The sequence below is a fragment of the Amblyomma mixtum genome, chromosome 2 (genome assembly GCF_055824585.1).
Source record: "Amblyomma mixtum isolate Tamu chromosome 2, ASM5582458v1, whole genome shotgun sequence".
NCBI lineage: Eukaryota > Metazoa > Arthropoda > Arachnida > Ixodida > Ixodidae > Amblyomma > Amblyomma mixtum.
The window spans coordinates 317,978,300-317,996,192 of record NC_143013.1 but is presented as its reverse complement, the minus strand read 5'-3'; the positions used below and the strand labels follow the sequence as shown (position 1 = coordinate 317,996,192).

Below are 17,893 nucleotides of genomic sequence, written 5' to 3'. Positions count from 1 at the left end.
ATAAGAAATACCACTGAAATGGGACGACACGTGGTACAAAAGCGACAGCATACCTGTTGCATGTCCGCATATTAGGTACTGAAGACTCGCGAGCGACTCGAGGATGCTGCCATGGCCCAGGGAATGGCGTTGCACATTGCAAAATGCCCAGAGCGACACAGAAGCCAGTGATCTTTTTTTATCGTTGTGAGTAAGGGAAGCTAGGTGCCAAACGAGCCCACGCAAATGGCAGACGGTTAATGTTTGCGAAACTTCATCTGCACAGTGAATCGCGCTGAGCTTGTGCGAACAACGTCCTTCATCATTACCGTTGATTATGGGAATGTGTGTCACGCTCGACAGCTTCAGGACTGCTTTGGTCGTCTTGAATGTAGTGGGTCGGCAGTGTATCCTTTGAAGCGTCCGTTATGAACATTGAGCGTCCTATATATGTATAGTTGGCGCGGCGTCGTTAGTGTCGTTGTCTTACGCTCTCTGTTCTTTCACGGTTTTAACATAAGGGAACCGCGTTTCCGAGTACGGCGTGGGCACGACGAATTCCGTGACAACACTGCGAACATCGATCTAAAATAGGGTGCAGTAAAGTATAGCAGATCGATTGACCAGTCGATCATTAAATCAGCCAACCGACCGACCGACCAACCAGTCGATCAATCTATAGATGAATTGATTAATCGACTAACGTATCGATAAATCAGTCAATGATACATTTTGTCAATAATGGCATCATCATCAGCCTGATTACGCCCACTGCAGGGCAAAGTCCTCTCCCATGTCTCTCCAATTAACCTTGTCCTTCGCCAGTTGCGGCCACCGTATTCCCTCAAATTTCTTAATCTCATCCGCCCATCTAACTTTCTGCCGCCCCCTGCTACGCTTGCCTTCTCTTGGAATCCAATCCGTTACCTTTACGGACCAGCGGTTATCTTGCCTTCGCATTACATGCCCTGCCCAAGCCCATTTCTTCCTGATGGTTTCAACTAGGATGTCATTAACCCTCGTTTGTTCTCTCACCCACTCTGGCCGCTTCCGATCTCTTAACGTTACACTTATCATTTTTCTTTCCATACTTTGTTGCGTTCCGCTTAACTTAAGCTGAACCCTCTTTGTTAGCCTCCACGTTTCTGCCTCATAGGTGAGTATCGGTAAGATACAGCTGTTGTATACTTTTCTCTTGAGGAATATTGGTAAACCGCCATTCGTAATCTGAGAGAACCTGCCATATGCCCTCCACCCCATTCTTATTCTTCTAGATATTTCCCTCTCATGATCCGGATCAGCTGTCACTGCCTGCCCTAAATAGACATATTCTCTTACTACTTCTTGCACCGCGCCCTCAATTGCGAACTGCTGTTGTCTTGCTAGGCTGCTGAATATTACTTTGTTTTTCTGCATGTTAAATTTTAGCCCCACTGTTCTGCTCTGCCTGTCTAATTCATTGATCATGCTTTGCAGTTCATGTCCTGAGTGACTTAGCAAGGCAATCTCGTCAGCGAATCGCAGATTATTTAGGCATTCTCCATTAACTCTTATCCCCAACTGTTCCCATTTCAGGCCCCAGAATACCTCCTGTAAACAGGCAGTGAATAGCATAGGTGAGATCGTATCTCCCTGCTGGACACCTTTCCTTATTGGAATTTTATTGCTGACTTTATGGAGAACTATGGTAGCTGTACAATCGTTATAAATATCTTCCAATATTTTCACATGACACTCTTCTACACCCTGATTCCGCAAAGCCTGCATCACTGCTGAGGTTTCTACTGAGTCGAATGCTTTCTCGTAACCAATGAACGCTATATATAGGGGCTTATTATATGCCGCGCATTTCTCTATCACCTGATTGATAGCGTGAATATAGTCTGTTGTCGAGTATCCTTTACGAAAGCCTGCCTGATCATTTGGATGATTGAAGTCTAAGGTTGTCCTGACCCTATTAGCGATTACCTTAGTAAATACTTTGTAGGCAACAGACAATAAGCTGATTGGTCCTTGACGTCTCCGTTCTTATGAATTAAGATAACGTTAGCGTTTTTCCAAACTCTAGCTCTAGGCACGCTCGAGGTCACAAGGCATTGCGTATACAGGGTGGCTAGTTTTTCGAGCACAATCTCTTCTCCACCCTTCAACAAATCTGCTGTTATCTGATCCTCACCAGCTGCTTCCCCTTTTGCATTTCTCCTAAGGCTTTCTTTACTTCCTCCTTCGTTGCTGGCTGGATGTCCCATTGCTGTTCTCTACTACCTCTCTCAGTAACATTCTGACGGCAATCGCTACTGTATAGATTTGTGTGAAACTTTTCGGCTACTTTAACTATCTTATCCATACTGCTAAGGACATTGCCCTCTTTGTCTCTTATCGCATACATCTGGTTTTTACCTATGCCTAGTTTTCTCTTCACTGCTTTTAGGCTACTTCAGCTCTTTAGAGCATGCTCGATTTTCTCCATGTTAAGCTTCCTGATGTCGGCTACCTTGCGCTTATTTATTAACTTCGACAGCTCTACTAGTTCTATTCTGTCTATGGAGTTAGACGTCCTCATGCTTTGCCGTTTCTTGATGAGATCTTTAGTCTCCTGAGAGAGCTTCCCGGTATCCTGTCGAACCATCCTACCGCCTGCTTCAACGGCGCATTCCGTACTGATATCTGTGAGACGATCGTTCATTGTTTCAACATTACGGTCGTCATGATAACATTAGCGCGCTGATATTGTGGCTTTCGATGAGATCGGAAAAACTGGAAGGTACACTTAAAGCATATGACGTGACAGCGTTCATGTGTTAATGCCCGTACATGAGGAATTGGTCATTCTCTACTTTACTTCCACAGATCACTGGTAGTCGTCATACCACTCCTGGCGCAGCGGTGCAGCGGTTAAGCAATGCGCCACCACTGTCCTGCAATGGCAGGGGCTTCCACCGGTGGGGCTTGTGAGAGCCAGGTTGCTCTACCCGAGCAACCTCTCGCGAACAATCATTAATTTAACTGCCACCTGCCACAGCGGTCAGTTTGTTCCCAAACCGGTGGTCAGACTGTGAGGGCGCCACAATGTCACGTGGCCTGTGTGGCCCACATTGTTTGCCGGAGCGAGCGGTTGCTCTGGCCGCTCCGGCTGCGAGGCTTCAAACGGTCGCAGACGACGCCGACGCCGGACAGTGGTTTCCGACTTGGCATTCTAACTCTCTCCCGTTAAAAACAAAAAAGCGAGAACACCACTCTATTATGACAGCCCTGGTCACTCTACGCAGGCGCTCAACCCGCATTTCTCGATTCACGGCTGACACACCTCAAGAGTAATGGGTGTGTATTTCATCAATACCTTTAATCATTTGGACTAGTCCTTGTGTTTTCTAACGTCAGCAAAAGGGGATAGATAGCGCGGGAGTAGGACGACACCATAAGACACACAAATCGCCTTGCCGCCTGTCCGCTGCTGTTGTTCTATTCCCGCGCTTTTTCTTCATTCTGGCAGGTTTGACCCCCGTATTGTTTCTGACAAGATGACAGGTGGTCTGAATGTCTTGGCGAAATCTTTTTCAATTTCCCGCCTCTCTTTACCGCCGTGCACTGAGGATAGTATGTGGTAGTTGGCTTCCGAGGCTGCAAGCTGGCTTTGATAAACGCCGTAGTGGAGGGTTCGGAATAATATGGGACGCATGGGCTTTCTTAACGTGCGCTGACTTAACGCGCAGTACGGGACACTCTCACACTTTGCGAGCATTTAAATGCGGCCTCCGCTGCCGCAACTATGTATTTTGACCTTGGCATGCTGTCTGAACGACGAGTGTTCTCGGCTCTTGTGGCGCTTTCAGTCCATCCTACCTCTAGACAAGTTGTATTTAATGAGTGTGCTTGGCCGAATGCAGAGAAAATGCGAAAACACGGCACTAAGGAATCGAGAAAAATAGAAAAAAGCTTAAAGCAGCGCCGCTATCCTACGGAGTTCATAGAGAACTTAAGTGAATAAACTTCTCTAAAGTGCTGCGGCTTGTTCAGTATAACGAAAAGAGGACTCTAAAGCATCGAATCGAAAACATAGCGCTATTGCGAACGCCTCGTCTCTAAGTGGAGAGCTATCCTCCCGTCACAAGTGAATAACAGCGCTAAAGCGGGAGCTTTCGGACAAGGCGAAGTAATTTGCAGTACTCCGGCTCCTTACCCCGTTCCGACTGATCTTGCAAGCTGAATGCAATACCATGCGATAAGAACAGCTTGCCTCTTATCGCCAGAACGGTGACCGGGCATCCGAAGCAGCCTAACGGGCACGGCATCCAAGGCCGCCTAGCATCAGATTCCATGCGCCGGCAGATAGTGTGAAATACGACGATAATAGGGAGGCCGCCAAAACGAAGCCTGTACTGCTTGGCCTAAGTGTAAGGTCATTTCAGAATAAATATTGAAGGCCACTCTTGCCACCTCAGTGCTCGTTCGATCCCTTCTCAGCGATGCGTAAGGCATGTTCGACTAGAAGTTTGATTTTGGCTTCGTGATATAATGATTACGATAAAAGGCGTGAAGCACGAATGCAAGTTTCACTAATTTCAATGTAACAAATGTAATGAGGCCACCGAGCCCCACCGAGGGTTCGACAGCATCGGCATCTTTAGCGTGCACCGAAATCTGGGCTCGGCGGGTGTGCATTTTTCGGCACAACCGAAGAGTGGCTATCGTCATTTCGTGCTCGTCATCGCGAAGAATGCCAGGCGTATAATGAATGAAATGTTGGGTTTAAAGTCCTGAAGCGAAACATATGCTACGAGGGACGCCATAGTGGAGGGCTTCAGATTAATTTCGACCACCTGGGGTTCTTAAACGTGCGCTGACATTGCAGTGTACACGGGTACCTTTTGTGTTCCGCCTCCACCGAAACGGTTTCATCGCGGCTGAGATCGAACTGGGATCGAACTGGGATCGAGCTGGCATCGAGCTAGGATCGAACTGGGATCGAACTGGGATCGAACTGGGATCGAACTGGGATCGGCTGGGATCGAACTGGAACTCGGCTACCGAGCTTGGAAGGCTCGGTAGCCGAGTGCCCTAACTTTTTAACCTTCACGGCAGGTGCCATGCTTTTTCAGTTGTAGTAGCAGTAGTAACAAGTGGTTGTGTGAAGAAAGGTGAGGCCAGTGCAGGGCCTGTCGACCGGCACCAACTACGCCGCTCTCACCGCAGGTTGAACAGGGTATAAGAGAGAAGCGGAAAGAAAAGGTTGAAAGATGGATACACCGCGTGTGCCAAAGCGAAGCCGATGGCCGCTGCGTGAAAGCTACTCTGTCGCGCCCGATCCAGGAAGCCCTGACTCTCTGCGCTTAAGTTCAAGCTTTCTATGCGAAAACGAAGAAGTCGCCGCGAAAACCCTAGGCGACGAGAGAGGGGAAAGGGGGAGAGAGCGAGAGCTCTAAACGAGAGCGCGTGTTGGCAGAGGCCTGCCTCCGCCCGAAGCAGGCGCTCTAGTTTCCTGCATTTCTGTTTTCTGCCTCCTCCCCGTGATCCACTTTCGCAAGGCAGCTTTGCTCTCCGAACCGGCCGACTTTTTCGCCCGCTGGAAGTCGTCCAACTGGGCAGCCGTGATCGTATAGTGGTTAGTACCTTGCGTTGTGGCCGCAATAACCCAGGTTCGAATCCTGGTCACGGCAGAAGTTTTTTTCTTGTTTAGCATTACAATATATTGATTTTTTTTTATGCCATGCAAATTGCGCTTAAGACACCATTTATGAGCTGTTGCTGGAATTAACAGTAAAGTACGAATGCCAAGGCTATAGCAGAGTGTTTTGGAGGACCGAAAGTCGCATGACCGTGCCGCATGCAAATTCCCACTTGAAAACGATCTCCCAAACGTTGTTACGCGGTGCAGAGCATTGTCCAGCTGTTCTGCTGACGTGCTCTTGTGCACTGAGACCTCGTCCCAGGGACAGCCGTGATCGTATAGTGGTTAGTACCTTGCGTTGTGGCCGCAATAACCCAGGTTCGAATCCTGGTCACGGCATATATTTTTTTTCTTTTATTGAGGAGTGCGACCAGTTGCATTGGCGAAGCGGTTGCTTCTTTCCGGACGCTGTGTGCACATTTGCCATTGGACTGTTAGCGTTCGGTGACGAAGAAAAAGCTGTACGCGGATTTGGTTGACAAAACGCTGCCAACCCCAGTGTACCGATTGGTTAACTATGGGGGCCCGGGCACTGACGTAATATAACGAGTTAAAAATGCCTGTAGGACCCTTCGTGAAAACCTTTCTCTTTAAGCTTCATACTAACACCCTCCCTTTTAAAACCTGGCTTGTTTACCACAACTGTTTACTAGTAAACTAACTGTTTACTATAAAAAAACTTAAACTGTAGAAGATGCCTTTATCAAGTACCGGGATCACATCATTCCACGGCATATTCTATAGCATACCCTCAAGAAAGAACTCCCCATAACAGCTTATGGGATCTGGTTTCTGCCACTAGGAAGTCCATACCATGTGATACGTTTATGCACCTGAGCCTCCACAGTTTATGGAGAACCAGGCTGTCTCATGCAGGCATGAATGCACGTAGAGCGAGAGAAAAGTTCACTGAAAGCGTTCCATTTCTCAGAGGAATGTGCTTACCGCAAAATGTATCTTTCCTGAGTGGATCGCCATTTTTTAAAAACAATTATACGTTTCCGCGTCAGCCAAAGTTCGACCAATACGTTTTAAGTGTCTGTATATGTACTACCTTGTTTGAAAAATAAATCAAGACAGAAACGTGCAGGTTTGCTAGAACTCTGGGGTACGAAACCAAGCCTTTTTGGAGGGATCAGGTGGGACTCCGAAGACTTAAACTGTTTGGGGATTCCCTCGCATCAGCATCACAATAGTGGGCTTCACTGGGATTCTCATATCTCGCCCATCACACGACAAACCCAGGCTTGGATGGGTAGGTAGCTGTCAGTGTTTTCACGAGAACGTGTATGCAATATCATCTTGTTTTAAAAGCTCATCGATGCTATGCAAGTGTCACATTGTGCAAGGAAAAAAGTGCAGGTGTTGCACAGAATTTTTCCAACTTTTGTTCGGCGCTCTCAGTAGGAGCCTATGCGTCGAGGGAATTCGTTTCTCCGTCTGTAAACTGGCGGAGCTGGTCTTTAGCACTTTTTGTCTGTCAGCTTTTTCAACGTTTTTCTTTTTCGAAACGGCAAACTATCACTTCCGCGTAGCTGTGCTTAACAGACGATTAAATACCCGCATGCCTATTCTGTTTGCGTCCACTCTTCACTGAGGTGAGGGGCTTTTTTGGGGGTCTTCTGATAGAAGTTGCCGCCATATTCCATTTTCTTATTGTACGTGTTTCAGTAGAGTGCCTATACAGTCTCTCCAGAAAATATATGACAAAAGTTCTGATTGAGACATTATTTCCTGTTTAGATGTATTGTCAGCCTTACTTCGCCTTTCTAGACAACAGTATATAAAAGCGGGTGCAACGGGTGTGGATTGAATCGGCCGCAAAGGTTTTCTCTTTAAGCTTCACGCGTTGACCTTACCGGTCAAAACGTGGCTCCTTGCTAAGGGGGCACATTTTGGCATGGTCAGTAAACTGCCGCCTCTGACAGACTATTTTTACTGAACATCGCTTTGTGTTTCGTCGTGTTGCCACGTTTATTGGGGCATTCTTTAACGGACTCTCAAAACAAATGAGGTCACGCCCTATAGTTTAAGGTGTTTGCCTCCAGTGGAAGGTTCTTGGGCTCCATCTAATCTTTTTGTGCTGATGGGACTGTTTAGCCTGCGGAAGAGCCAAGTGATAGATGGCCAAGCAGAGCCGCCACGTTCATCGAAGTCTCTGTGCAGAGAGCGCCGTGCTATGGTGCATGGGGGTATATCCCAGGCAGCACAACAACATTGGCCGAACGTCGCGCAAGTGTTGGCAAAACTTGGCACGAACATCGGTCCTACACTGGCATTTGGGCCGAGCGCTACCACTTCACACATTGGCCTTACTTTCATGCCAGTTTTGGGCCAACGCTCGGCCGATCAAGCGGCCAACGCAGTCCCGATGTTCGTTCTGCAGCATGGACCAGCAAAGGTCTCATACTGGCATCCAACTTTCAAACATTGGTAGCCAACTTTCAAACATTGGTAGCCAACTTTCAAACATTGGTAGCCAGCTTTCGAATAAAGCTTTCCAGCTTTCGAATATTGGCATCCAGCTTTCGAATAATGGTTTCCAGCTTTCGAATAATGGCATCCAGCTTTCGAACGCTGGCACATGCAATTAACCCACTCGCCAATGACCGGCACTGTGGATAGATGTAGATACATAACATTCTACCTAGCAAATATTCATAAATGAGGGTGCGAAAGAATTCCAGAAAAAAGACCCGTTTATTGCTTTGAGTTACAAGAATCACGCTTCTAGCGCACACAGGATGGTTTGCGCTACCACCAGCCACCCTGGGGAGTAAAGAAAAGGGGCCCAAGAGCATGGTGGCAGAGGCTGTGGGAAAACAATTTATTTTCAAGTTTGGTGAGTGCCGATCAGGTTGGACAAAGCATCTCGGCAAGCTGCTGCGGCACGGCTAAGGCATCCATAAAGCGCTCAACGGAGCTGTCCTCCAGTGAACTGATCAGTCATATCCAAAGTAATCGTTGCACTCCACTTGAAAGGGGACTGCTGGACTGCATTCAAAGAAATTCCTCGTCCAGTTCTTGCACGATGGCCTCACGAAGCGCCAAGCCTGCAAAGAGATGCATGATGTCATGGTAAGTTGAATTATGGCCATCACAGAACAAAAACAAACATAACATAACAAACATAACAAAGATAACACCGAATTTTGTGAAACACAGTAATCGTGAAGACACTAGCAACATATTTTACAGGATAATTTTTAATTTATTCTTAAGAACCAGCCCCACATTAGTTGCACAAAGTGGAATTTAATTTACTAAACTTCCCTTACACCAAATGGTTTAATTTAGTTTAATGCGTCGTGTCGCACTCCCAGTAAATATATTCAATGCGAGATAAGGAAATTAATGTGATATTGAAAACAGATTAATGTATTATTTTGTTTTAATATCATAACTTGTGTCTCTAAATTGCGAGGTAATTTTTTATTCCAGTAAATATGCACAGGTTGTAGCGTCTCTTCCACATGGACGTCAAAACAACATTTTTGATTAGTTTTATTTAATGGGGTCAAAAATGCGGCTTGCGACTTTTGACGAAATACGCTGAACGCAAGGAACTCAGGGCACCTTTGTTTTACTTTAGTTGCTTCGCATGCATGCTATAGTTGGATTCGAAACTGCAACTTGAAAACCACACAAAAATACTAGTCTGATAGTCCAGAGTAATGCCCTTTTTCATTGCGAGAGAACTTGGGCAAAAGCTTTAACCAGTAATTGCGGATTTTCTATTGAGTCTGCAAGAGTAGAAGGCAAAAAGAAACACTACGGAAGTATTACACATATCCTTACCAACTAGTCTGCAGTGGAAAATTAATTAAGCGGTTCTGATTTCCGTCGTGCATAAGCGGTAAAGGACATATTCCCGAAAGCATCCTATCTCAATTCATATGAGTTCAAACCCGCTGTTAGCCAAAGTAGTGAATCTTTAGTGAGTTCATCTCACCAAAGACGAAAAATTAAATTCTCACCATTCGGCCACAATTCCACTGCGCACGACGTCAAGCAAGCCATTTCGCAATGAGAGTGGGTACACAGAAGTCGTCCTCGTGCTTTTTGGCTCGCTCTCTTCTCCTGCCGAAAAAATAAAGGCGCATGTAGTCAAAGCAACATTTACTACAAAAACCACTTTAACTTCCAGACGTATATCAAGATAAAAGAGTTTTAGTACTTACAAAAGATCTTGCAGGCGGTACGAACAGCGTCGGAGCTCTCCTAATATATGAGTGTGGCTTTTCGCGTGCGCAGACTATGAACGGTGCTAGCTCGAGTGTGCATGCATTTTCGTCGCGTTGGTTTGCACGTGGTTGAGCTCCGCCGTACAGTCAAGAATGTCTTATTGTGATGAGTCGCGCGGTTCCAAGACGAGCAGTGGAGACGATGGTGTGTGTGTGTGTGGGGGGGGGGGGGGGGGGGTGGGTTGGCTGGAGGGGAGAGAGGAATTTTCCTTTACACAGGTTTTGCGGTTCCGAGAAAAGTCCTCGAGCTGAAAGGTGGAGACAGGGAGGTGGAGGAACAGCGAAGCGCGTAGCTGCGCGCGAGGGAAAACAGGTTTGAGAAAGTGACAACCAAAAAGAAAAAATAGCGCTTCGCGGGGTGGGGTGTTAGCCCGCTACCTGGAAAAGGGCACGGCCGGGAGAACAGGTGGGGAGATATTGGACTTGAAGACTTGAAAGAGAAAGGGAAAGAGGCCAAAACACGTGAAAAGGGTTTGGAATTTTTGGAGAATGAGTCACATGGCCACAGGCAGTACAGAAAGGAATATCTACAAGAGAGAAGTGGATGGGAAACACGGAAGCGTCAAAGTATTGCTACAAAGCTGCAGCAAAAGCCTGAAAATTTTGAAGTGAAAAACTTGGAGCTTCAAGATGCATTTCGCCAAAACGACTTGAGACACTCGCGTATTTTGTGGGGCCGTATGATGTGGCTTCTGTTAGTTCAAGATAGCTTAAAATGTTACCACATAATAACAAAAATATAAAGCAAAAAAAATATCCAAGCAGAATGCGCGCTCTTTCATAGTTTCATGTACCGTACATGCGCCAAACAAGCTAGGTTAACATGCGTCTAACGCCAGTTGTCAGTCCATTTATTCAGTGGTCATCGAAGAATCCTCAAATTGTTTGTTGGTGTGGAAGTTTCGCGCAAAAAAAGCAAAAACAAACAAAGGCATGTTGAATTGTGGTTCGCAACTACTTTCGACGGTTTTCATCAATAAAGGTCATGTTCGAAAGAAAAAAAAAACTTGCGAGTAAATATGCAAGGACGTGAGCAAGAGCTATATTGCCCCCAATGCAAATTACGCAACAGAAGAATAAAATTGTCAAAAACTACAATTTCCAACACAACGATTTGCAGAAAAGGAAGGAAATAGCAAATCAGAAAACACGGGGAAGGCGCAATCACAGGGCACGACGTAGGGAAGCGTAGGAATCGCTTAGCACGTGTCCGCGTGCGTTTATGAAGCCCCCGCCTAATATTTCACGAGCGCAACGCATAATTCGAAATTACGAGGCGACTGCTTCGTTTCTGGACGTTGCCAAAACTGAGCACAATTTCGGTTTAGCGAATGCACTTGCGCTAATCTATTACGTTTGTATCGCGATCTCCCTGAAGCAGACACCAGCTGTGCACTGCGGCAGTGAATTCCTAGAGCGAATAAAAAAAAGTGATTTTTTTATTCCAAAAATTTAATCAAATGAAACTTATTTGATTTTTGTTGAAGGCACCTGTTCACAATTTTTGTTGAAGGTGTCTCGGGTGTAATCAGAACGTTAATTCTGATCAACAGGACTTCGATCGCAATTCTAAACGTATTATTGCTGCTCACTGCGCAACCAGAGTGCAGTTTTTCCAACGGAATCATGGGTAGCTTTGCTCACAAACTGCAAAAGTGTTCGGTTAAAATATAATAATAAATAAAAGCAAATCTTTGAACTCGCATGTTTTAGCGCGTTCGAAAATTATGAACTGCCGATATGGTACTCGACAATAAAATTAATTTTGAACCCATTTTAATGGATGACACAATGTTTACCAACGTTTGCCAGTATACTTTGAACACTGGATAAGCGGTGGTAATCCTAGGCCAATATAGCCAGCTCCCGGAAATGGCATAGCCAATTCTGGCAAAGAGTGGAACAACACTGGCTAACATGGCCCATGATAGCCATGATTCGATGATGGCACAGCCAGCAATGGCAAACAGTGGGGCAATCCTGGCTAACCTGGCCCATGATAGCCAGGATCTAATGAGGGCTCAGCCAATACTGGTAAAGCGACAGACAACCAGGGCCATTGTTGGATGTGCTAAGGAGTGGCACAACCAATATCGGATGCTCACTGGCAACTCTGGGCCTAGTTAGGGCCACGCTTTGCCAGTGGATTTCCAATATTGGCCCGCCGTCGTGTGCTACCTGGGATATGTTGTGCAAGATCGACCTCCTGTTCGGCTGCCTTTGCTGGATTCATGTGCGTGTCTCCCGAAATTTTGATGTTCGGCCAGAGAGATAGCAGGATAATGGTGCGACCATGTGTGACGGGTTCGTGGGATGCGGTATGGTTAAGTAAGGATTTTAGGAAGTGTTGTTCTACTTCTATAATAAAAAAAGTGGGCATTGTAGTGCCGGAGCTCCCATTTCGCTGGCTGGCCTCCCTGGAAACAAGCGCTGCGCGCTCGCCGACGCTCAAAGCAGGCCCAGACTTTCTCGGACAAGTCGCGACATGCAGCGTGACTCATCCCGCCGCCGCGGCGCCGACACGGACCCTTCCTCCTCTCCGTCGGTGCGAACTCCTCCGACGCTCGCCGGCTCTCGACCATTGGTCTAATTTGAACGGTGGCCAGTGATTGGAGGATTTGAACGGCTGGCTGCCGTAACCGTTACCAGCGGCTATAAAAACGGAGCCGCGCTGAACCCGAGCAGAGCAGCAGACGGGCAGCAGAAGAGCCATCACGCCGGAGCTACGCTCGCCGCCGGGGCCGCCCTTCTTCTGTGTGCCTGCCCGTGGTGCTCTTGACCCTTGTATCATGTAAAAGCCCTTGTACATACTGTACATAAAGTTCATTTGACTCACCGTCGCCTCGACCGTTTCATGGCTCGGACTCCCAGTCCCAACAGCATCCACGATCATACAGTGGCTAGTGTCTTGTACTGCGGCCGCAATAACCCAGGTTAGTATCCTGGCCGCTGCAGGTCTTTTTTTGTTTAATTTCGTGTTTTGTGAAAAACCAGCCTTATACTTTGGAAGATATGCGCATTATGCCAATTAGTGAAACGAAAAACGACTTTGAAGACCGGCGTCAAGACACTTCGACAAAAACAAATTCTTCAGAAAGAGTTAAGAATGAATAGGAAGACAACAGTGACCTCAGTGGTTCTTTGAAAACCTGGTACTTGGATGCAGGCTTGCATTCCAGATTCATTCATCGAAAATGCAAGGTGACAGTACAATAAATAAGGGGGAAAAAAGTCGGAATGTACTTTTTAAACGAGGGTCCGTATGTTGTGAAGTTTCATTTCATCGTCTTCCTTTGGTCACTGTTGCCGGTGACGCAAGCGTGGGAGATGATGTCGCGCTGGTGGTAGCAGAAGAAACACAAGCACGCCTGTAATAGCACTTACACAAACGGGCCGCATCCTTAGGCCACACTAGCAGACGGGCGCCAATGAATGACTGAGCACGGCGACGCGTTTGACTTGCACGTCTTGCACGTCTAGCGGAGAGGCTCCTGGTGCGGATGAAAGGGATTTGGTCAAAGGCCCGTGAAGGTTCCGGTGACCAAAGGGAGAAAATTGCGTGAAATGCGGCAATGAGATAAGCTTCTGCTATAACCAGATATAGCTGCTTTCTGTGCCTGTGAGCAACGTCGGTAACCTCCTACTCTCGAACAGAGCCTTGCACGTCTAGCAGAGAGGCTCCTGCAGGAGGAAAATAATTGCACCTATACCATTTCTACACGTTGTCTCCCATCTCCTCAAAAAAGTTGCGGTCAGGTTTGACACACACGTGTTTTTTACCGCTTAGCAAAAGATCGGCAAAATATCTGCCCCGGTCAAGAAGAAGCTAGAGGAGACGAGGTCCAATGCAGGAAGATGCGCTGTCAAACACGCCAACAGATACGTGCAGTGCAACACAAGAGTTGTGTACAAAGTGCCGCTGTCATGTGGAAAATTTATTATGGGCGTTGGGAAGGTGCCTCAACGTTCGTCTCAGAACGTGAGCGGTCGCTGGGGACCCAGTCCGCTTCTTCCAGTCTTGTCATTCATTGCCGCGACTGTGACAAAGAAGGTAATACACTATGTTCACCGGAGCTGGGGGGTACCGACGTTGTCCACATGCACAGAAATCAGCTGCATCGACATATAGCAGAACATCGCAGACCCGCCGCGGTGGCTCAGTGGTAAGGCGCTCGTCTACCGAGCCGGAGTACCAGGGTTCGAACCCGACCGCGGCGGCCGCGTTTCGATGGAGGCGAAACGCAAGAGGCGCCCGTGTGCTGTGCGATGTCAGTGCACGTTAAAGATCCCCAGGTGGTCGAAATTATTCCGGAGACCTCTACTACGGCCTCTTTCTCTCTTTCTTCTTTCACTCCTACCTTCCTCCCTTTTGTTACGGCGCGGTTCAGGTGTCCGCCGATATATGTGAGACAGATACTGCGCCATTTCCTTTCCTCAAAAAACAAATTTACCAACCAATCGCCACATCGCAGACCCCATGTGTCGCAAAACCTTCGATGGCGTTACACCCGATCGATCTTGCGAGAACTATTGCAACTCAATGATGTTATTGCACGCACGTATCCTTTGCCTTATTTTTGCATTTTGTGTGTGTTTTTTTATGCCTTGTGCGCCTGTGCGAAATTGGTTTGAAGGATTTATAAAGTTGACTCTTTCCGAATAAAAATTGAGTTGATAGTCAGCGCTTCGTGTGTGTATGTTTTTTTTTTTTTTTGCTTAGTCCTCGTTTCTTCGCGCTGTTCAAAATGCTAAATGTTCACCAAAAGGCGCCCGTGTGAAGTGCGATGTCAGTGCACGTTAAAGACCCCCAGGTGGTCAAAATTATTCCGGAGACCTCCACTACGGCCTCGTCTCTCTTTCTTCTTTCACTCCTACCTTCCTCCCTTTTCTTACGGCGCGGTTCAGGTGTCCGCCGATATATGTGAGACAGATACTGCGCCATTTCCTTTCCTCAAAAAACCAATTTACCAACCAATCGCCACATCGCAGACCCCATGTGTCGCAAAACCTTCGATGGCGTTACACCCGATCGATCTTGCGAGAACTATTGCAACTCAATGATGTTATTGCACGCACGTGTCCTTTGCCTTATTTTTGCATTTTGTGTGTGTTTTTATGCCTTGTGCGCCTGTGCGAAATTGGTTTGAAGGATTTATAAAGTTGAGTCTTTCCGAATAAAAATTGAGTTGATAGTCAGCGCTTCGTGTGTGTATGTGTTTTTTTTTTGCTTAGTCCTCGTTTCTTCGCGCTGTTCAAAATGCTAAATGTTCACCAAAAGGCGCCCGTGTGCTGTGCGATGTCAGTGCACGTTAAAGAACCCCAGGGGGTCGAAATTATTCCGGAGACCTCCGCTATGGCAGCTCTTTCTTCCTTTCTTCTTTCACTCCTACCTTCCTACCTTCCTCCCGAGATATGTAAGTCAGTTACTGCGTCATTTCCTTTCCATAAAACCAATTTTCATTTTAATTTTTTGCACCGCCTCGCCCAGTTTTCGATTTTACGTCTATTTTCAGAAATCTCGATCGTGATAGCTGATCGGGCTTTTTGTCGACCAGAATTGAAGCAGTGCGATAACCAGAACGTAATTCTACATTGTATGGGGACCACGCGAAATGCACTTTAGTCGAAGTTCGTACCTATCAGTCATCTACATCCACAGGGAACCCGCCGCCCGGCTAGCTCAGTCATCTTGGAGAAAAACACAGTGCGCTCCTAATACAAGGACCAAGAAAGACAAGACGATTCTTTGTCCTTTTCTTAGGAGTGCGCTGTGTTTTTCCCCCAAGACGAACTACCAACTAGCCCGCTCATCCACCCTTGCTAGCTCAGTCAATAGAGCAGACTCTTAATCTCAGGGTCGTGGGTTCGAGCCCCACGTTGGGCATTGTACACTTTTTTAATCATTGTTCGAAAGAGCCCTTTAGTCCGGTACTCGTAAGCTTCCTTACTCTTCTTTTTTCACCAATTCATGCTTTCTTGTTTTTTTCGTACATCGCGGAATGGCTATTTCGTAACACTAAAGCTAACATTTTGAGCACAGACACATGAGGCCCGCACTGCTTTCTTTTTTTTTTAGGGGGCGGGGGGCGGAGGTGAGCGGCATCACGAAGATACCGTCATTTAGCTTTCGATCGCAACACTGGCTAGATTTATTAATATTACATTACCATTTTCTGTGAGGGAAACCGAGCCATTAATGAAAGCCTGCAGCAGACGTTATACGGCAGACGTTATAGAAAGAAGCCAATCGAAACCGCAGAATTTAAACATCGATGTCCGCTGAGAAAATTCAGTCACCGCGAAAAATACCAAATCGATACAGTGTTATGTGCCGTTTCTAAATCAGTGAGTTTGAACGGAGTGCAGTAGAGTTTTAACAGAAAGCGTTAGTCTTATCAGCTGCGAATAACGTGGTCGTCCACTTCCACAAGCGGCGCTTTTTGTCTCGTCACATCACTTTTTAATGCTGACACTGCAGCCTTCGGCAGGGTCTGCCTCAGTGCCAGCGTCACTGACGTCGACGTTCACTCCCCGCAGGGCGCTGGGTCGTTTCCGCTCTTGTTGGCAACGCGCCCCAGGACGTCGCGAGACGGAATGCGGCCTAGTAGGAAGCGCGGCGGGGCGAGGGCAGAATGGGAGTTCCGCCAGCATTGACTTCAGTGAACGGTTCACACCGTGGGGCTGTTGGGCGCTATCTTCCGTCTTTTCTTCATCCGCCTTTCAGTGCCACGCCGGCCGTAGGTCCAAGTCGTCGCTCTTTCACAGTGATTGCTGATAGTGGTGTACTTCCTACGGTCACTGCATTGATGCTTATTGTTGGACGGATGAGTGCCTGCGTATAAGTGTAAATCTCTTCTGTTTAATGTAAAATTGTTTTTATATAATAGTAAGCACTCACTGCATCGATCCGTATTGCAACAAAAATTATTCGGCATGTTCGGAAACAGTAACATGTAAAAATAACGTAGGATCATGATGGAAATCAACATACGATAGTAGTGCACAACAGATGTCGCCGACTTACACGTTGCCTTTTCGTGAAATTCCCCATCATTTTGTTGCTACTCCACGGTCCACTGCACAACGGATTTGTCCTATCTGTGTAACTTTCAGTTTCGGTGATTGCAGTCGTCGCCTGGCAGGGTCATCCGGCAGGGTTCGAGAATTTTAATCTCCAAGTTTGAAAAGCTTCCTCTCTTTCTCTTTCTAGCAAGATGGCCAACGACCCTTCTTGGGTACATTTTCGTGAGTTTTGCGTGTCTTGACGCGCGCTTCAGTCTTCCCGGGACTAGAACTGAAACTGACATTACACGCTAGGCGGACTCTGTTTTAAACTGTTAAAAGATCTTGGTTTCGTTTTCCTAATAGTGACGGTGGCGAAATTTGTCGTTTTCATTTAGTTGGGATAGACTATTTGTTCCACTTGCATGGTCATATCTATGATACAGCACTTAATTCAGGGAAACTGCGCGAGTACCTGAATCTCTAACGTGTTCAAACCACAGATCAGTTCACATGAAATCCACGATAAAGGAAAACAGTTTACGAAGTTACGCTTTTTAAACGTCGTGACGTGGTACTAATTGAAAAAAAAAAAGAAAGAAAGAGTACATGGCGGATAGGATCTGAAGATCCTACACTTTCAATGCTGAACTGCACTAAATTTAGCCAGTTGTGCAACAGAATAACCGTTGAATGGTGCCACTGAGAGATGTAAAATGAAAACTAGGCCGCTACATGCACACAGCTGCGAAGAATAGAAAAAGGACCGAATAAGAAGAAAATTAAGCATATGTTGCGAGCTATCTGCCGTCATGCCATGAACGAATCACGAGAAAAACTGTTAAGCTTGCGAGCTCATTCCATGCTGCTCGCCAGGCCTAGTCGCACCTGTCAATGAAACACCAGTCGGCCTTTCGCATCCGCCGTGTGCAGCCACGTGTCGCGGTGTTGGGAGCGTTGCCATTGTGCACTGCTGTGCTGGAAAGAAAGCGAGACGAAC

General features: G+C 46.8%; 1 protein-coding gene and 2 non-coding genes across 13 annotated transcripts in view; all 3 read left to right on the top strand.

Moving 5' to 3' along the window:
• Positions 1 to 17,893, top strand: part of LOC149365116 (scoloptoxin SSD14-like) — a 135,116-nt gene that overhangs the window by 76,722 nt on the left and 40,501 nt on the right. The window lies entirely within an intron of this gene.
• On the top strand, positions 5,565 to 5,636 carry TRNAH-GUG (transfer RNA histidin (anticodon GUG)). The gene has a single exon. It is a non-coding gene; the product is annotated as a tRNA-His (tRNA).
• TRNAH-GUG (transfer RNA histidin (anticodon GUG)) lies at positions 5,915 to 5,986 on the top strand. Its single transcript has one exon. It is a non-coding gene; the product is annotated as a tRNA-His (tRNA).